This window comes from Aedes albopictus, chromosome 2 (assembly GCF_035046485.1).
Source record: "Aedes albopictus strain Foshan chromosome 2, AalbF5, whole genome shotgun sequence".
NCBI lineage: Eukaryota > Metazoa > Arthropoda > Insecta > Diptera > Culicidae > Aedes > Aedes albopictus.
Genome location: NC_085137.1, coordinates 466,633,763 through 466,655,842, shown reverse-complemented (window position 1 = coordinate 466,655,842; position 22,080 = coordinate 466,633,763). Strand labels below are relative to the sequence as shown.

Sequence of the window (22,080 nt, the reverse complement as noted above, 5' to 3'; positions counted from 1 at the left end):
TAAAGGGAATGCTACAGTTAGTGCATATTTACATGAGATATCATGTAAAATTACGTTACGTACGTGTAAATTTCCGCTAATAGTCGCGTTACTGGTTGGTGTCCATGATGGTTTACGCGATGGTTGGCGGAAATTTACACGATGGTCATGTAATTTCATATTATATCTCATGTAAAAGTGCATTAACTCTAGCATTCCCTTTATGTGCATGATTTCTCGCTGAATTTTAATTACATATTTTTTTCTGTGTTTTTACAGAAGCTTCTGTTGGCGTTCGTCCAAGCATTTCTGCAGGAACTGCAGGAACTCCATCAGAGATTTTTGCATTATCTTTCAGTGATCCAAACAAAAATTTCTTCTAAGGATAACCCTATGAATTTCTCCTCGAATCCTTCAAGGAATTTATTCAGAAAATTTTTCTAAGCAATTCTACAGCAACTCTTTCAGAAAGCGTGTTTTTGATGGATCTTTACCGAAGCTTATCTAGGTGTTTTTCCAGATATTTCTGCAGGAACTTCTTTAAGAAAAGTATCAAAAAATTCTCCAAGAATTTTATCAAAGGATTTCGCTAGGATTTTTTTCCCGAAAATTCCTCCATAAACTTTTCTAGGAATTACACCAACGGAGAAACTGGCATAACTTCAAGAATTTCCTAGGGATTTTTTCAGTTGTTTCTCTAGAGATTCATCTATAAGTAATTCCTGGGGTTCTGTTGGAAGATTCTCCAGAAATTCCTTCAGGTTTTTTTTTTAGAAATTTTTGCTCGTATTTCTTCCAAAATATCTCCAGAGACTTCTTTGGAATTTTAGGAATTTCTAAAGATTCGTTTTAAAGTTTTTCATGGAGGTTTATTAAAGAAATTCCTCTAATTTTTCTGAAATCCTGTAGAGGTTCCTTCGGAAATTCTTCCAAGGATTGCTTTATGAATCCCGTGAAAAATTCCACAAGGATTATTTTTAGAAATTGCTCCTTGCGGTTCCTTTTGCAAGAATTATATCAAATATTCCTTTAGGATTTTATCAGTAGTTTTTCCAAAAATTGCACAAAACATTGCAGCAAGACTTCAATGAGGCCCTGGCGGAATCGCTTAAAAAACTCGTGGTGCTACCTTTGGGGATTCCCGGAAGCAATTTTCATTAATTTTCTGGAGAGATTTCTGGACAAACATTTCTGAATTTATCTTTGGAGGAATGAATGCCTGAGAGAATACCTGAAACAACTTCTAAAGATACCTCCTTGATTCTTAAAAAATTAACTTGAGAAATTTCTGAAGGGATTCCTGAAGACATCCGTAGATGATTTTCTGAAAATGTCGACAGAAATTGTAGACAAAGGTACAATAGGACAGATCGGTGAAGTACTAGATTTGTAGTAATGAGCTGAATTTTAGTATGGTGAGAAGGTCAATTCTCCGTTTCTGCAATGAAATGGTGCAAAAAGCGTGGGTATTATGATTTCTTGCCTAATTTTATGCTGTTTGAGCAAAACTTTGTGCAACAGTGTTGTTGTTTTCTCAATTTCTTGCAACATAAACAACATAGTTATCCAAAGTTTTGCTCAAACAGCCTCAAATTAGGTAAAGAATCATAATACCCACGCTTTTTGTACCATTTCATTGCAGAAACAGAGAATTGACCTTCTCACCATACTAAAATTCAGCTCATTACTACAAATCTAGTACTACACCGAACGTGCCCCATTGGAATTCTTTGAGACATTCTTAAATAAATTTCTGAGGTTTTTCTGATCAACGATGATGGAGACGGAGATTCTTCTGGAGGTTTTTTTTTGTTAGAATTTCAAGTACAATTACTGAAGAGATTTTTACACACAAATCTTCAAATTACTATCTGGAGAAACTTTGGAAATTAATTCAGCAGGAACTGAAATGTCATTAATTCAGCAGGAACTGAGAATGTCACTGAAAAAAAAGGTCAGAACCGAAAAAAAACTTGAAATTATCTTTGAATCAATGCCTGGCAGAACTGGAGAACCCTTTGCTAGTACTCATTGAAGATTTTCTTGAAAAATTCCTTGAAAATGTCAAGACATACATTCTGGAAAAAAAAAAATACTGCAGAAATTGTTTAGACAGCTTATTTTATTGTCCTTTACCAGCTTTACCAGTCGGCAGGTATGTCTGAAATAGACAAAAAACTCAAACCTTTTCGAAGTCGCAATGTGTGTTTAATTGACTAATTGAGAGATAAATTTGTTAAAAAAAGAACACTTTTTTGGTGGGATTCGAACCCACGACTCAGTATTGCTAGTCTGGCGCTTTAACCAACAAAGTCACAGATCAAGTTACGATTCTGTGCAATAGAAAGTCACACTAGATTCGAAGCACCATCCTAACCGGGACCGTCTTTCACAACTTTATCTTTTTCTGTGGCTTAGTTGGATAAAGCGTCGGACTAACGATACAAAGTCGTGGGTTCCAATCCCACCAAAAAAAAATGTTAATTTTTCACAAACTTATCTGTCAATTTGTCAATTAAACATAAGCGGTGTTTTCGAAATAGTTCAAACTATTTAGAGAATCTTTGAAAAAAAACCTGATCCATCACCGGATTATTTTCAGAACGAATCCTTTAGGAAAGGTCTCAATAAATCGTAAGCAACCCTTTCTGGAAGAATACCTGGACGAACCTCTAGAGAAACCATTGTGGGACTGCCAGGAAAATCTTTTGAAATTGTTTGAGGTATTGAGGTATTGGTAGGCTGAATATATGAAAGAATCTCTGAAAACTGAAGAAATCCAATACTAATAGCTTTATCAAACCTTTTTTATTCGAGAACCGCAGGAAATTTCACCAAATATTTCTCCAGGAGATCCTTTTCAATCTTATCATAGAATTTTACCAAATAACAAGCTTGGTTGAATGGCTAAATTTTGTGATGTTTATTCATGGAATACAAAAACAGCATGCCAAATTTTCCTGATATACCGGAACTGGTTCTGGTACGGCTTCATAGAACCATATGCTGCTATAGAATGCAGTTATGTGCTACTGCTACACGAATTTTCACTAGTATTCAATTCAAACAAACGCCACGCTAAGAGCAGAATACCTGAAATTTATTTAGGAATTCTTTCAAGGACACCTTCAGAAATTTGTTTAGGCATTTATTCAGGAACTTCTCAGGAATTATTTCAGAAATTCCACAAGGGATTCTCCAGGAGGTTCTCCTTCGTGAATGCTTCTATGGGCATCTTGCAGGATTCCGATAGAATTGGTTTCAAGGTTTGTTCCAAGAAATGCTTCAAGAATTCGCCCCACAATTTCTTTAGAAATTTTCACGGATACTTCTGCAAGGATGCATCGACGAATTCTTCCTGGATTTTTTTCATAGCTACCTTTAGTGATTCCATCATTGATTGCTCCAGAGAATTTTTCAAGAAACCCTCTATGGGTTTCACCAGACATTCTTCCGAGAATTTCTCCTGGGATATCAATAGAGGTTCCTCCAGTGATTGTTGCAGTGCTTTTTTGATAATTCCTCCAAGAATTTCTTCAGGGATTCCCGTGAACAAAAATTCTATTAAGTATTTCTGTAAGTGTTCCTTCAGTGATTCCTTCAGGGATTTCTCGATATATTCCTTCAAGAATTCTGCTAGTAATAGCCCCAATAATTCAATCTGGAATAATTCGAAGTATCTCAGCAAGAATACCAGAATTTTGACAGAGATAAGCTCAAAAAATATCTACGAGTTCCTTTAAACATTAAAATGTTAAAATGTTTACTAAAAGAATTTCTACAGAAAAAAAAATATGAAATCTATATCTGCAATAATTCGCCCAAAAAAATTGCAGACATGGATTTCATATTTTTTTTTGCTGTAGAAATTCTTTTAGGAATTTGGTAAGAAAGCTTTCCTGGCATTTCCTAAGGAATTCCTCATGGGATTTTTTCAAAAATTTCTCCAGGTTTTCCTTCAAGAATACCTCCAGGGATTCATCCGAGAATTTCTTCTGTGTTTCTTTCAGGAAGAACTTTAGGGATTATTTTAAGAAGGATTCCCCCCGGAACACTTTTTAGAACTCCTCCAAGAATTAATCCAGTACAGGCAATGTTTAGGGATTCCCTAAGGAATGCCTCTAGGAATCGCTTCCGGGATTCCAAGGATTCCATCTTCAATCTTTCCTCCACAAATTTCTGCAGAGATTTATCTAGGAATTATTCCAGGGATTCCTCTGGGAATTGCTGCAGGGATTCCCCTTAAAACTCATCCAGGGATTCCTTCAGAAATGCTTCTAGAGATTCCTCCAGGAATTCTTCTAGAGTTTCCTCCATTAGTATTTCTAGAGATTCGTCCGTTAATCACTATAAGCATTCCTTTAGAATATCCTAGAATATCCTCCAGGGATTCCTCCATGGATTCCTCCAAGAAATTATGTAGGACTTAACTCGGGAATTACTTCTGTGATTCTTTCTGGAACAACTTATTTCAAAAATTCCTCCAAAGATTTTCCAAGGAACTCTTCTTCGGGTTCCTTCAGGAATTCCTCCTTGTATTCTTTCCGGGATTGCTTCTGGAACTCTTCTAAGGATTCCTCCAGAATATCTCCAAGAATTCCATCTGCGATTTCTTCAGGAATTGTTCCTGATATTCCTCACTAGATTCATCCACGAAATTCTTCATGAATTCCTCTAGGAATTTTCCAGGGACTCCTCTGGGAATTTCTGCTAGGATTTCTCTAAAGAATCTTCCAAGAATTCATCTAGAGATTCCACCATAAATTCCACCAGAAACTCCTCCAGAGATTTCTCCAGGAGTTCCTGTGGAGATCCCTTCAGGAATTCCTTCAGGCAGTTCTCTAGTATATCCTCCAGGGATCCCTTCAAGAATACCTATAAGATTTTTTTCAGAGATTCCTCCAAAAAATCCTCCAGGGTTTCCTCAATGCAGGACTTCCTCCATGCATTCCTCCAGAGATTCCTCCGGTAATTGCTTCCAGGGTTCTTACAAGAGTTCCACCAGAAATTCCTACAGAAATTTATCCAGGAAATCTTTAAGGGATTGGTTCAATGATTTTTTCAAAGACTCCTACAGGAATTCCTCAAGAAATTCCTCTAAATTCTTCTAGGAGTTTTTACTGGGATTGCTTCAAGAATTTTTCTTGGGATTCTTTCAAAAATCCATGCAGGCATTCTTCCAAGGTATCATCCCAGGAATTTCTTCACGGATTCCTCCAGGAATTTCACCAGGAAGTAATCAAGAAATTCCGTTATAAATTATGTCAGCAATTCATCCAGGAATTTCTCCAGGAGTATCTGAAGATTCTTCCAGGATTTACTGTAGGAATACATTCTAGAATTTTTTCAGGAATTCCTCCAAGAATTCTTCCAGGAATTGCTGCAGGGATTCCTCTGGGAATCCCGCTAAAAATTCATCCAGGAACTTCTTCAGGGTTCCTCCAGGATTTCCTTCAGAAATTTCTCTATAAACTCCTTCAGGAATTTCTCAGGGATTTTTTTTTTCAGAAATTTCTTACAGGATTCATCTAGAGATTTCCCCAGCAATTCATCCAATATTCGTTGCAAAAATTCTTCCAAAGATTCCTCATGGAATTCCTCAAAGAAAACCTCCAGAAATTTTTCCAGGGTTTTATCCAGGAATTTCTCTATGGACTCCTCTAGGAAATTCTCCAGGAAATACCCCAAGAATTGCTTCAGGGATTCCTCCAGCAATTTCTCTAAGAATTGATCCAGGAATTACTCCTGGACATTCTTCAGAAAATATGTCAGCAATTGTTTAGGATTTTTTCCAGAAATTCTTCTGGGGATTTTTCAGAAATATTTCCAGGAAATTCTCCAGGATTATTCTCAGGATTTTTTCAGGGATTCCTCCAGGCATTTCTCTAGGAATTTCTCCTGAGATTCCTTTAATAATAGTTTCAGGGATTCCTCTAGGGATTTCCCCACGAATTTCTCCAGAGATTTTCCCAGGGATTCAATTCTGTGAAGGATTTTCCAGGAAATCCTCCAGAAGTTCCTCTAAGAATTCTTCCAGCAAATCCTCTAGGAATCTCTTTCAGGAAATTCGTCAGGAATACCTTAAGAAATTTTTAAGAGATTCCTCCAGTTATCGCTCCAGGAATTCCTCTAGAGATTCCCCCAGAGATTTCTTCACAAATTTCTTCAAGGATTCCTTCGAGGATTTCTCCTGGAATTTCCCCATAAATTTCTCCAGAAATTCCCCCAGGATTAACTCAAGGGAATTTTTCAGAAATATAAAAATAATATAAATCTCCCAGAATTCCTCTGGAGATTCCTCTAGAAACTTATCCAGTAATTCTTTCAAGAATTTCTCTAGAGATTCCTCCAAGAATTTCATGATTGATTCCTCCAGCAATTCCCACAGGAATATCTCTAGGAATTCCTCCAGGCATTCCTCTAGGATTTTATCCAGAAATTTCTTAAGGAACTCCTCCAGGAATTCCTCTAGGAATTACCCCAGGTATTTCTTCAGTAATTCCTCCAGGAATTGCTCCTGGACATCCTTAAGAAACTATGTTAGCAATTCCTCTAGGGATTCCTCCAGGAATTTCTCCAGGGATTTTTCCATGGATTCCTTCAAGAAATCCTTCGAAGATTCCACCAGGAAATCCTACAGAAGTTTCTCCAAGAATTCATACAGGAAATTTTCTATGGATTTCTTCATAAATTATTCAATGAAGTTCTCCAGGAATATCTTCATGAATTTATCATGTGTTCCTCCAGCTATTCCTCCAGGGATTTCTCCACAAATTTCTTCAAGGATTCCCCTAAGGAATTCGAAGATTTCTCTAGGAATACCGTCCTCTAGAGATTCCTATAGAAATTCATCCAGTAATTCTTTCAAAAATTCCTCTAGAGATTCCCGCAGGAATACCTCTAGGAATTCCTCCAGGCATTCCTCCAGGATTTTATCCAGCAATTTCTCCAGGAAATACCTCTGGAATTTCATCAGGAATTCCTCCAGGAATTTCTCCAGGAATTGCTTCTGGTCATCCTTAAGAAATTATGTCAGGAATTCCTCCGGGAATTTCTTCAGGAAATCCTCTATGGATTTCTTCAGAGATTCTTCCAGGAAATTCGCCAGCAATACTTTCAGAAATTTTTCTGGCTTTTCTCCAGAGATTCGTCCAGGATTTGCTTCTCTTCCAGGGATATTCCCAGAGATTCCTTTAGGAGTTCCTCCAGAAATTCCTCCAAGAATTCATCCAAGAAATTTCTCCAGTAATTTCTCCAGGAATTCCAGATGGGTCTCATTCAAGAATTCTTCCAGGAATTACGCCAGGATTTTGTTCAGAAGTTTCTCCAGGCATTTCTCCAGGCATTTCTCCAGGATTCTCTCTAGAGAATTTCCCTGGAATTGTTTCAGGGATTTCTTCAAGAATTCCTCCAATGATGCCTTCTGAAATTTCTCTAAGGATACCTTCCGGAATTCCTTCAGGAACTTCTCCAGAATTTCCTACAAGCGATCCGCCAGAAATTTATCTAAGATTTCTTCTAGGATTCCCTCATGAGATTCCTTCAGATATTTCTCTAGGCATTCATCTCATAATTTATACAGGAATTCCTCCAGGTATACTTTTAGAAATTCTTCCTGAGATTCCTCCGGAAATTCCTCCAGGGATTACACAGGGCTTCCTCCAGGCATTCCTGTAGAAATTGTAACAGGGATTCATTCAGATGTGGAGCGGACCTGGTGTGATGGCACACTTGACTATCACGCCGAGGACCTGGGATCGAATCCCACTCCCGACAAACTCACAAAGTGTGAGTTCTTCCTTCGGAAGGGAAGTAAAGCGTGGGTCCCGAGATGAACTAGCCTAGGGCTAAAAATCTCGTTAATACTGATAAAAAAAAATCATTCAGATGTTTCTTCAGGGATTTACCCAGGAAGTCTTCCAGGGATTGCTGCGGGAATTCCTCAAATGATTTCTTCAGAAATTCCTTTCGAGTTTTCCTTAAAAATTCATTCAGGGTTCCTTTGGAAATTTCCGAAATCCTTCTATCATCTTTTCAGGGATGTACCCTAGAACTTGTCCAGGATTACCTAATGTGTGTGTGTGTTTTTTTTAAATTATTTCAAGATTTTCCGGAAGAATTATTCCAGAAAATTGTATTGGTAGATAAATAAAAAAAGGACTCACAAATAAGCAAATAAAAATCCTTAATCTTCCAGAAATTAGTCACCACTACCAGAACCACGTTGATTTATGTAGATCAGGCGAGCTTTTTTAACGTATTGTACAAAACATAACAGAGTGTCTGTTGAAGGGTTAAGTAATGCTTTTAGAATATAATGTTATTAGGGGGATTCATTTAACAGCGTAAACTGATTAAACTGATTACATGTCGTGATCACCAAGGCAATCTTTGATTATTTCATTCGCAAAATCATGAAACATTTCAAATAAGCAGAAAATCATGGCTTACGCAGCAATTTAATCTGTTTAGTGAGTACCCCTATTATAATCAATTTCATCTATTGCGTTTAGTTATAAAATCTAGTAGGTACCATTTTCGCTTAGGGTGCTTGATCTCCCCCCCCTGACCGAAAAGCTGGCAACGCCCTTGTATGGTCATGAAGGGAAACCCTTCTGAATACTTCTGGATACTTGTGGATATATTTTTGGAGGAATTTTTGGAGATTACCATGGAGAAATTCCTAGAAGAATTTCTTAAGAAATTACTGGAAGAATCCCGAAAGAAATATCAAAGTAAACTACCTGGAGGAAATTCTGATAATATTATTGAAAGAATACCATTAACACTGTTTGAAGAATACATGCACGAACTTCTGAAGCAACCCTTAAAGAAAATTCCTAGAGAATCGCTGAATGAATCTCAAGAGAAATTGATTGAAACATCCATGGATTAGTTTCAAGATGATTTTTTTGTGAATTTCTTGAGAAACTCCTGAAGAAGACCAGTCCTCTCCAGAAAAAAATCCTAGCTACGCCAATGAAGTGAAGTTACATATTCTGAATGGCATCAATGAGCAAGTCACACGAATTCATAGATGGTACATTGCATTAACATTGTATGGGGATTGCCTTCTACAGAAGTGGCCTCTGCATCACACTACTACGTAAGAAGATCCATCTTTAAATCCATTTAGGGACGGCACACGATTATTGAGGCCTCATTAATCTCCAACCATATTGTTCCGCCGGCACTAAACACTACAAAGATCTACCTTCGAGTCGACCGACTTCCCTTGCTGTTAATAAGCTCGACAACTTCAACCGACCAACGGACGGTCGAAACACGATTAAATGACTGCGCTACTCCCGGTAGGTAAAAACCGCACCAAAGGACCGTCCCAGAATCAATTTTCTTCACCGAAACTTCACAGATTAGCATGTCTCCTTCCGACCGGCGACGGCAACGATGTGTAGGCCCCATCATCAGTTCTGGCTAGGTCTGCGGACGTAACAACGCCAACGATGACGACGACGTCGGCGGTCAATTCACGATTGCTTCCTGTTGCATATTGTTGGCCGCCGTTCGCGCTACCTTTGCTAAGGTTGCGTGAGTGCGGTCGACCTAGCTAGGGTTTGGCATGCGGTTTGGTATAGCTACAGACTGACACGCGGCGCGCCTACAATGCAATGTCCCCCAGAGTGGCGGCGTCATCGACCGCATTGGGCTTCGTTGCGTGTGCTGAGAGGGTGGTGATTCGGATGCGTACGGTTTTGCGGTGGAGCAAAGGTGCGACTGAAACTCTAGAATGTTGCAAGCGGGAAGCCCCATCCGGATAAATTGAATTTTTAATACTGGCGTTATTTTTGAGGAAATTTGGTAAAGAATGGGCGGTCATAATAGCGTTACTCAATTTCATTTTCTTTGATAATCGACTATGCTTTTGGTTTCACAGCACATGCGGTGAAACGTCGTTTGAAGCAGGAAAAACTCCTCCGCGAAAAAATGCGGTCCTCCATGAACTGAACGAACTTTCTCATCACGTCATACACGCATCGCAAATGTGACAACAACTCTAGCCCCTTTAGAATTCCTGTTTTTATGCAGTAACATATTTCGTTATTGCCCGATAGGCTTGCCGTAACCAACTGCCTAGCAGTTGGTTGGCATTTCGACGATTTCTCTCGGATAAATCAAAGTGGAAGTGAAGCCTTTGCCTCGCTTACCACACAGCTTGGTAAGATACTTTGACCGCCATAACATGAGTCAGCTGCCTGAAGTGGAGGCAATTACGATCAGAAATGCACCATCGTAACTTGGTTTCAAGCTGAGACCCCGGAACAGTTAAGATACCTCGTATGGGTCAATCAGAACCACAGCAGAAACCGTTCAACGTGCGTACGCAAATTGCATAACAATTGTAAGTGCGTACTTTTTGTCGTGTTTTTGTCTCTCTCTCTCGTGGTGTCTTTTATTCTCAGACAGTACTTTGTCTGAACAACCAAAGCCCAGCCAAACCCGGTTTATAAACTGTACACAAATGTTACATAATCAGTGCAAACCGAGTGCTACCGCACTCAAATTTGACCAATCGTGCACCGGGGTGTTGTTGTCTCGCCGTCGTCGTCGCCGCCGAGTCAGACTTCAGTCGACTGGCGCGGAACAAGTTCTAGAGAAACCGCCATCTGGGTGATTTCTCACGACTTGCTGACGAATTGTGCTGACCATGCCCTGCCCTGCCCTGCGGGCGGGGTGCGGTAAATCTACTCGGTCTTCGCACGCCGGGCAGCGTGGCGTGGCGGCACTTGAGCTGGCGAAAGAGTTCGGAGCGGGTGCTTACTTAGCTAGCCTATCTGGTTATCGTGCTCCACTTGAGCAGGCGGTGAAGTTTGGCGTCTGACACGCGGTTTCGGGTTTCGAAGTAGTTTTTACGATCTCGGAAAGTACCGTTTACTTTTCTGATTACTGGCTCGCGATGTTATTGTTTCATGTAATTGCAGTGGAAGATTAAGTCGACAATGGAAGAATGAGTCAGATGATTTCCTAGGAGCTTCTAAACATTACCTATTAATACCACTGAAAGTACAATTCAACAGCATGCACTCGAACTTATAAGTTATTAACAATAAAACATCACAGACAAACAGACGTAACACTCTGATAATTCACATCGTACACCGATTTAACGGTCTTATTCAAAATTTGATAGTTGGCCAACTGCCCAACCGTGGCGCTCGCATCGTTTTTGTTCGAGTTTGACGTTTGCTCACTACCGCCACCTAGTTGGTGGTCGGCCAAACATAGGCCTTTTAGCATTGGGCGAATATGTTTCCGTGACTATGATTTGAATCGAAAAATGTTCGAAGTGTTACGTCTGTTTGTCTGTGAAAACATGTTCAATAATAATTGTCTTTTTGGCTCAGAGACGCTCCAACTGGGACGAGACATATTTTTCAGCTTAACGTTCTAGGTGCAACAACGAGCGTTCTTTGCCAGTTGATCTTGTGTTAAAAAGAGTTCTTTTTGATAATGAAATCTCATTCATGAAAATTTCTCACAAAATCTCATCAAACATCGTAAAAAAACACCCTCATCCAGCCCAAAATGGCAACTGTGCCAATTAAGCCAAATAGCTTTATCGATCATCGACTACCGAGCCAAATGCTCCAACCGGGACCAATCTCCACAAACGACGGTCACGGTCCGTCGAAACTTATCCGGTCATGGTCCATGGGCCTAAAGTACACCCGGGAGAAAATTTAAGAGCTCGGAACAACCTTCCACCCTGTTGCCTATCACTCATATTAATTATCAATTTTGGCAAACGATAACCCAGCTAGTAGCAGTCAGGAGAAGCCGTCTGGTGGCGATGACAATGGCAACGACGATGGCGACGACGACGATGGCCACGCTCTGTCGGTAACCTAATCCAGTTCCGATAGTGCACCAAGGGAGTATGCAACCGCCAACGTCGTCGCAGACGACGACGACAACGACGATGGTCTAATACCGAGAACAAGGGGCACACGTCCGAAACCACCAATCCACAACAAAGCTGTACACTGCCTGACTGTGTACCTACCAGGATGAAAGCATTAAGTAGTGAAGGCTTCGGTGTTTACTAGTCAAGTAGGAAAATGAACTTGTGGGGGAAGTGTCTAGTTCGAAGGATAAAACGGAATATTAACTGCGCACTGATTAGAGACATTATCTTGAACGATGAAAAGGTATGGTTGTTTACCTGGAGATCGGTATGACTATGAATCAACCGGTCATCGATGAAAGAATTTTGATTGTTTGAAAACCTACCAACAGATTTGCGGATACGATCCCCATTCATCTGTCGGGTTCGTGGTTCAACAACCTTTTAACAGATAGATCATTTCCAAAGCTGGCATGTGGCTCTGCCTCCGCAATTTTCAACATTTATATTCTCAGTATCTTCCTTCTCCTGGCAAACGTCTTAGCGTGAGAAGAACCACAACAAGCCATGAATATATCATTCATATGGGAACATCTTGGTCTGTAACCTCACTCTTACCAATCTGGCTCTGAGTACGGTTTTGACAAATTGTGCTTGGTTTCCGAAATGTTGCCTATGTCACGTGGAAGTTGAATGTATAAATTCGTCTTATCAAAATATATATAGCTATTTGTATCACTTTTGTCTGCTAAACTGTGAACTAAATAGTATTCTTCGGAGAATTTTATGAAAAACATGTTTTTTTTTTTTTTTCATTTTAACTACTTGTATTAGAGGAAATCTAAATAAAACTTCAAGGTTCTAAATAAAACTTCAACACATGAACAAACTTTAAGACAAGTCGTCATGATTGAAAAAATCATGCTTTGAAATTTGGCTCCGAAAAGTGTAGTTAAAGTTGTATTATTTGGAATAATTATTTTATTGACTTAGGTGTTATACAACGTCCATCGGAAGGGAATGGTAACTAAAGGCTGAATGTACAAAAGGCTGAATACGAAAGGCTGAAATCAAGAATGTGTAACATAAGGCCGTTCGCAATGCTGTTTTATTTTGTATGACGAGTTTTAAAAATTTTAAAACTCGCCATACAAAATAAAACAGCATTGCGAACGGTCTAAGGCTGAAATTACAAAAGGCTGAAAATTGGAAAGGCTGAAAATACGTAAATGCATGTATTTTATTTTTTATTTTTATTTTATTATTAATTCATCTGACATAGTCTTAATGAATGTAGTAAATCTATTACTAATTAAATAAAATCCAGTCTTCGCAACCTAGTCACAAACTGCTTAGACGTTAACCCAAAGTCAAAAACTGATTCTACGGTGTTGAACATTCGGACCATAGCACAAATTGGTTGGTTGTATCCATACAGAGTACGATGAAATCCGGTTTGCATTAGACTTCGCTGTCTTAGCATCCTGCCAGGTACATGGAAGTCGAGCAGTGACAGGAGTCTTGGGCAGTCGATATCACTATTTAAGAGTTTTACAACGAATGCAGCCTGTTGAATTTTGCGTCTTCTACCAAGAGTTTCCAGACCGAGCAAACGACATCTGTCGGGGTACGCCGGAAGATTCAAGGGATCACGCCACGGGAGACTCCTAAGCGCGAGTCGAACAAACCTTTTTTGCACTCGTTCAATCCTCAGATTCCATGTGACATCATGTGGGGCCCAAACAACCGAGGCATTCTCCAGGATCGGGCGTACGAGGGAGCAGTAGAGCGATTTCAGGCAATGTGGATCTGTGAAGTCTTTAGCAATCTTGAAAACAAAACCAAGTTGTCGATTTGCTTTCGAGATAATACTCGCATAATGAGATTGAAAGCTAAGCTGGCGATCCAGTATGATTCCAAGATCCGTCACTTCGTCCACCCTTTTTAGAATGGAGCCATTGATGTGGTAGTCGAACATTATCGGATCCTTAGAGCGGTAGAAAGTCATCACTTGGCATTTAGGTACGCTGATAACAAGCTTGTTCTCCTCGCACCATTGTGCAAACATGTTAAGCAAGGTTTGCAGACGAAGGCAGTCTTCTATGGATCGCACCACCATGTAGATCTTGAGATCGTCGGCGTAAACGAGCTTGCACTTGAAACCAAGTGTCGATGCTGCATCATTAAAGAAGATGACAAATAACAAGGGTCCCAAATTGCTGCCTTGAGGCACACCAGACGAGGCAACAAACGGCGCAGAAACGTACGCTCCGTGTTTGACACACAGCTTTCTGTCCATCAGGTACGATGAAAACCACGCTAAGAGCCTATTCGAGATTCCCAGTCTAGACAACTTGCATATCAACACCTTGTGGTCAATTTTGTCGAACGCTGCCTTCAAGTCCGTGTAAATTACGTCTACTTGCATCCTTTCTTCCATAGCTGTCAGACAGGTAGTTGTCAAATCCAGGAGATTGGTGGCTACAGACCTACCGGGAATAAAGCCGTGTTGATCGCTCGAGATGTAGGCTTTCGAGGCGCGCATTAAGCGATCACTTACAATGATCTCGAAAAGTTTCGAAGCGGTAGAGAGACTGGTAATCCCGCGATAGTTTTTCACATCCTTTTTGTCCCCACTTTTGTGCACAGGGAACATGTACGACGTTTTCCAAATCGTAGGGATGTATAAGTTATATGTAGCACTTCATCCCCAGTCAACCAGTAATCGTATAAGATGTTGCATAAGATGATAATGTGGAGGCCATATGCGTGCATGCCTCCATTTAGGCGCATTTAAAATGTACGCATATCGCCTCCTTTTTAACATCTTATGCAACATATTATACGATCACTGGTTGACTGGGTCCTTTTCTTGCAGTGACGCCCGAACTGAGATCAAGCCTGCTTCTTAGCATTGGCATATTGTGTAACAGGTACAAAGATACCCAATGTCAAAGGGCGTCAAGAAAATTTTCATAAAGTTCTTAGTCCGAACGCGAATCGAACGCGTAACCCTCAGCATAGGCATTAGTGTCAAAACTGAGCTTAGTGAAGAGGCTCTAGTGGTGCATACCAACGAACACAAAAAGGAACTGATAATATTCATATCGTTAATTTTTCCTTCTTTAGCTATGAGCGTTTCTTTCAAGTCATGTTGTTTTGAAGATTGTTGTCATTACGGCTACTAACAATATCATCACCGATTTTCCCTTCCCTCGAAATATATGCTATTCTTTTTAAAAATACTGTCTTACTTATGTTGGCGTTCAATAGTCCACAGCATTATGACCAGTCGTAAAACTTTCTGGTTCAGAGCATAGTAACTGAAGCATGTTCCCCCAAAATGGCTTTTAGTTTGGCCAACCATGAAATAAAGGGACGGTCAATCGTCAAGCTCAAGCAAAACCAATGCGAGTGCCACGGCGGGGTAATCGACCAATAAGCAAATGCGTTTGTAAACTAGTCAAACCACTATTTCAGCCTTATGTTATTTCAGCCTTTTGATACATTCAGCCTTTTGTAATTTCAGCTTTCCGTATTTCAGCCTTTTGTTATGTCAGCCTTTCGTAATTCAGCCTTTTCTACCGAACCCATCGGAAGAGAGTTTGTAGTCCACACAGCGAATTGCGGATCATATATTTCATGTTTCGTCCCCAGGCCGATAGAAATTTATGAAAGAGTTGAATAAAATTTCGTTTTTGTAGGGATTCCAGTCGCTGGCTGATTTTTTTGAAGCTCAGAAAATAAACTTTATTAGATATGACACATACCGATACTCTTGAAAACCACTGCTGTGAAGCTATACTATCAGATGAACTCGTTTACGTCATTGAAGTTACCTGGAAGAAAGAAAAAAAAAAAACAATAATTAAATGAAGGTATAACTTCATCTTCCTATGTACAACATTAGAAAAATCAATAACAATGAGTGAGTTTGAGTTGAAAACTATAAAAGATTTTGAAGAATTTCCAAAGACTTCAGAAAGCTTTCATTTTTTTTCAAATAAGTTTTGGAAGCATCTTAAAATAAACAATGCTTTTCAAAAAAAAAAAAAGGATTTTTTTTAAAACGGGCGTTAGTAGCCTTAAAAAGAGCTTGAGAGCTTTTCACTAAAAAGCTTTAAATTTCTGAAACTACTTCAAAGGTTCATTGAAAGCTTTTTTAAACGACTTTTGAAAACTTCCCAATAAAACCTTTGTAAACTCTCTAGTTTAGAAAGCGTAGCTAAAACAGCTTGGGAACCTTCTCATTTTGAGCCAGCTTTTCCACAAAAATGAGCTTCAGAAACTGCCTAAAAAAGCTTCAAAGACTTCACCAGAGATGCATTATAAGCTTGTCCGAAAACCTTTGGGAGTTTCTTCAAAGGACTCTTGAAAGCTTATATAAAAAAAGTGAAAAGTTTTCCATAAAGCTTACCTTATAATATTTAAGAAATCCTTGGATCAATAACCACAAAAAATGAAATCATTTTAGTATTTGAAGGTTTTAAAAACATTCTCAAAAGTAATAGACTTAAACATTTCAGCTTAGGCATGAACCTTCTTCAAAAAACTTCAGTAGCTTCTCCGTAGGCATTTTGTAAGCTTTGATAAAAAAGCACAGAAGAGCTTTGGACGTTTATCAAAATAACCTATGAAAGATTTTTCAAAGGAGTTATGTAAGTTTCTCCGAGAAAGTTTTGGAAGCTTCTTAAAGAAAGTTTTGGAAGCTTTTTTTTGATAAGCTTTGCAAAATTCTCCAAAATAAATTGCAAAGCTTTTCAACTGAAGCTTGAGAAGCTTTTTAGAAGGAGCTTCAAGACTTCTACAAAAAATCTTAGAAAGCTTATATGAAAGGGCATACAAAGCTTTTATAAAAGGGCTTTGAACGCAAATAAAATTAAGTTTTTGAAGCGTTTTCAAAATAGTTTTGAAAACATCTCAAAAAGAGTTTTAGTTGCTTCTGAAAAAAAAAAGCTTCGGAACCCTCTCAAAGCCCTTGGAAGCTTCTGCAAAAATGTTGTGGAAACTGCAAAAGATAAGTTTTAGTAGCTACTCTGCGAAATATTTAGAAGCTAATCTGATGTAACTTTGGAAGCTACCCTAAAAGAGCTTCACAAGATTTTCCTAAGGAGCATCGGACGCTGCTCCACAGATGCGTCGACAGCTTTTCCAAAGAAGTTTTAGACCCGCCATACAAAACTTCCTAGTTTTTCGTGATAAAAAAAATAATGGTGTTCTAAATGTTATGTAAAATTACTTGTTTTAATCATTGTCTGTAAAATTGTAGGAAATTGATGAAGTTTGTCCATAATCTGACTACATTCTATGTGCATTCCATACCACCAGACGAAGAACGATTTTTCTGTAAGTATTGTGTTCACCTTTGTACAGGGGATAGACAAAATGATCGGGACAGGCAAAATTTTCACTTTACAAAAAATGTTCAACTAGCTGTAACTTTTCGAAAAGTGCATGGAATATTCTCAAATTTTCACTGTAAGTTCTTCAACTAGTTGTGTGTCAGTGGGCAAAATTTGGAAAAGATCGGACAATTCTTCACGAAGTTATAAAGATTTTCGAAAAAGATGAAATTATCCGACAGCCAACTTTGAGCTGTTATACCTCCGGATTCAATGAACCGATTGCAATGAAATTTTGACCATTCATGACTTATATAATGAACTCTGGAAAACATTTGACTTAACTTGAAATTTTTAACAAGCGAAAAAGTTATAGCGATTTAATTTTTTTCACGATTTTTTACTAAATTGGTCTATTTTTATTATGCATCCCATTACTTTTTCAATTTATTGGCGGCTATGTTGTTACTTTCCTTCAAAACGCATTTATATATAAGTCAATTAGAGGGAAACTAAATGAACTATAATTTGCATCTTGAATTTTGAAACGATGTTGATGTTTTGGATAATTTGGTGTTTTATTAGAAAAATAATCGAATCGTTATAATTTTCTTCCGTGTTAAGAATATTAAGTTAAGTCAATGGTTTTTCATAGCTCATTATATAAGTCATTAATGGTCAGAATTTCATTACATTCGGTTAATTGAATTCGGAGATATAACAGCTCAATGTTGGCTATCGGATAATTTTACCATTTTAAAAAATCTTTATAACTTCGTGAAGAATTGTCCGATCTTTTCCAAATTTGGTCCACTGATACACAACTAGTTGAAGAACTTACAGTAAAAATTTCAGAATATTTGATGCACTTTTCGAATAGTTACAGCTAATTAAACATTTTTTGAAAAGTGAAAATTTTGCCTGTCCCGATCATTTTGTCTATCCCCTGTAGTTTTCCCTGTCTAATTTTAATATGTACAATGTCCAATTTCAAATAGAACCCTTGAAAAAGATGGCATAGACCATCGAAACGTCGAGCGAAGAGAACATACGTCGGTTTGATTGCACACCGAAGACTGCAAGGCTAAGTCCAAGAATCAACAGTCGATAGCATCCACAGTTTTAGAATATCTTTCACAGCTCATTAAGATAGCTTAGAAATCTTCATACAACCTTAAAAAAGTTCGCCAAACATATATTGGAAGCCTCTCTATTCGATAAAATAAAAAAACGAATACGAATATGTTTCGTGGATTCTCCGGAGTAGCTTTGGATGCTACTCCAAACACAAATAAACTTTGATGACTTCTTCAATGAATCTTTGAAAGCTTCTTCAAATAAGTTTTGGAAACTTTTCATGTGGCTGTAGAAGGCTTCTCTAAGATGCTATGCACAGTGTTTTATTTTGCCGATTTCGTGCGCTTTTTTAATAACGTTTCAACCGATGATTTTTGCGATATAGTTTCTTCGGAGAAGTTTTTACATTAGACAAGGCGCTTCTTTTGACATAAAGAGTTGAATGATCAATCCACCTATAAGAGAGATGAAAAAAAAATTTTTCGAAAAATGCAGATAGACGTTTGATGTCTTCGGCAAAGTTGTGCAAAATGCAATTTTGAACAACTTTGCCAAAGATGCCATAATGCTGAATCTCATACTTTACGAGATATATTGCGTTGTATGTGCATGACCCCTGGAAATCATATATTTCATCATAACTTTTTAACGGGATTTTTTAGATTTTTTGCGTCTTCTACAAAGTTGTTTGGAATATAAAAATACATGTTTTTGCTGAACATTGAAAAACGCTAGCTTTTCAAATTACAAAGTTATTTACAAATTACTGATATTTATGGAGTAACTTCGAACTCGTCTAACTGCTTTCGGCGCAAAATGGCGCAGAGAACCGTTCCGAATAATGAAACAACTATATTTCTACTACATCAAAATGGCTTAAACTTTTGTATACAAGTGTATTATTTATGTGTTATGGTAAATAAACAAACAATTATCAAATATTGAAATTATTTAATAACTTCTTCATTTAACGAGATAGAATGTCGCAATGTTCAGCAAAATTGTGTATTTTTATATGCTCAACAACTTTGCAGAACATGCAAATAATGTAAAAAATATGGATTAAAAATTATAATAAAAATCAATTTATGAGTGATTTTTATATATGTTTTTTTTTATAATTCGTTAAAATAATCCTAGCTTTTTACCAAGATTTTCTACAATTTTTTTATGTTCTAGAAAGTTGTTGAGCATACAAGAATACACAATTTTGCTAAACATTGCGACATTCTATCTCTTTAAGTTAAGAAGTTATTAAATAATTTCAATATTTAATAATTGTTTGTATATTTACCATGACACATAAAGAATACACTTACATACAAAAGTTGAAGCCATTTTCATATAGTAGAAATATGGTTGTTTCATTATTCGAAATGGTTCTCTGCGCCATTTTGCGCCGAAAAAAGTAACACGAGTTCAAAGTTACCATATAAAAATCAGTAATATGTAAATAACTTTCTTATTTAAAAAGCTAGCGTTTTTCGATGTTCAGCAAAAACATGTATTTTTACATTCCAAACAACTTTGTAGAAGACGCAAAAAATCTAAAAAATCCCGTTAAAAAGTTATGATGAAATATATGATTTCTAGGGGTCATGCACATACAACGCAATATATCTCGTAAAGTATGAGATTCAGCATTATGGCGTTTTTGGCAAAGTTGTTCAAAATTGCATTTTGCACAACTTTGCCAAAGACATCAAACGTCTATCTGCATTTTTCGAAAAAATATTTTTTTCATCTCACTTATAGGTGGATTGATCATTCAACTCTTTATGTCAAAAGAAGCACCTTGTCTAATGTACAAACTTCTCCGAAGAAACTATATCGCAAAAATCATCGGTTGAAACGTTATTAAAAAAGCGCACGAAATTGGCAAAATAAAACACTGTGCTATGGAAGGCTTCTCTAAAAATCTATCTCTATCTCTAGAAGGCTTTTATTAGAAGAGGCCTTTGAAGCTTCACAAATGCGGCGGATCATTTTCCAAAAAAGCTTTGAATTTTGAAAGTTTTCTAAATGAGCATTAGAGGTTTCTTCAAAAACGCTTTGAAAGCTTTTTTCATAGAAGCTTTGGAAAATCCTTTGTAGGATACTCAAATATCTTCAAAAAAGTTCGAATAATTCTTCAAAAAAGCTACGTCAGCCTCTCCAAGTAGGTTTTAATGCTACTCTAAAGACAAAAACAGCCTTCGGAGGCTTTAAAGAAGCTTCGGAGGCTTTCCAATGAATACCCTAAACCTTCTCTTAAGAAACTTGCTTCTCCAAAGAAGCTTTGGAAGCTTCTCCAAAGAAGCTTTGGAAGTTTCTCGAAAGTAGTTTCGAAAGCTTCTCCAAAGTAGTTTTGGAAGCTTCTCTAAAAAAGCTTTAAAAGCTTCTTTAAAGAAATTTTGGAAGAAGCTTCTCCAACGAAGCTCTAGAAGCTTTGCCAAATATGCTTTGGAAGCTTTTCTAGGGAAGCTGTGGAAGCTTCTGGAAATAAGTTTTTCAAATCTATTAAAGACTTCAAACTCACTTGAAGAAGCCTTCAACGTTCCTTGAAAAACCCCTCAATTTGCAAGGAAACGTTGAAGACTTTTTTAAGTATGTATTGCGCTTGAGCTTGAGTTTGATTGACTGCCATACCTTTGCGTCTGCACAAACTCATGCGGATGTCAGAGTGTTGCTTGGATATGGTTGGCAGAGGGTTTACACATTGGTGCGTGGAAGCCAGGCGTAAGGTGATATAATAGTGCGTTTATCACTATTAAGCTAAAGCGGCACAGTTTGCTTGATTGCATACCTCGTAGGCGTTATCTGATAGATTCACACTGTGTTGTGAAAGTTGGATACAAGGGAAACGGCTTTAAAAACCATTTCTGGTTCTAGCAATGGCTATGAACATATGAATATATATGAGTTATATATATATAGAGAAAGTAGTGTAGAGAAAGTGAATAGAAAGATACAAAATGGAAGGAAAGGAACGAGCCAGGGATTGAGTCCAAGACCTTCTGCATATGAATCAGAAGCGGTAGCCACTAGATCACCAAGGCCATCATTGAAGACTCCTTTAAGTATGTTTTAAACGTTAAATCCGAGAAGCTCTGGAATGCTTTTGCAAGATACTCCGAAAGGCTTCTCCGAGAAGCTCTGGAAGACTTTTCCGAGGAACTCTAGAAAACTTCTTCAAGAAGCTTTGGAATACTTTTCCAAAAAGTTTTGGCAGGAATCTTCAAGAACACATGGAAGGCTTCTCCGAGAAGATCTGGAAGACTTCTCCGAGAAGCTCTGGATTGCTTCAGCGAGAATTACTTAAAGACATCTCTGAGAAGGTTTGGATGGCGTCTCCGAGAGGCTCTGAAAAGCTTGTTCAAGAGGCTCTGGAAGACTTGTCTGAGAAGCTTTAGAAGGCTTCCTCGAGAAGCTGTGGAAGGCTTCTCCGACAATTTCTCAAAGGCTTTTCTCCGAGAAGCTCTGGAAGGTTTCCCCGAGAAGCTTTGGAAGCTTCTCTGAGTAGCTCTGGAAGGCTTCTCCGCGAGAAAGCGCCTTCGAGAAGCTCTGGAAGGCTACACCGAGAAGCTCTGGAAGCCTTCTCTGATAAGCTCTGGAATATTTTTTTCTTAGGAGCTCTGAAAAGTTTTTCTTACATGTTCTAGAAGGCGTCTCCGAGAAGCTCTGGAAGGTTTCTCCGAGAAGCTCTGGAAGGCTTTTCATAGAAGCTCTGGAAGCCATCGTCGATAAGCTCTGGGAGACTTCTACGAGTAGATCTGGAAGGCTTCTTTGAAAAGCTCTGGAAGACTACTTCGAGAGGCTTCTGAAACCTTCGCTATTTTG

The 22,080-nt window shown here is 38.2% G+C and overlaps 1 protein-coding gene across 1 annotated transcript in view; it reads right to left on the bottom strand.

Moving 5' to 3' along the window:
• The window catches only part of LOC109412780 (heparan sulfate 2-O-sulfotransferase pipe), an 848,881-nt gene that overhangs the window by 103,703 nt on the left and 723,098 nt on the right, over positions 1-22,080 (bottom strand). The gene's annotated exons all lie outside the window — the stretch shown is intronic.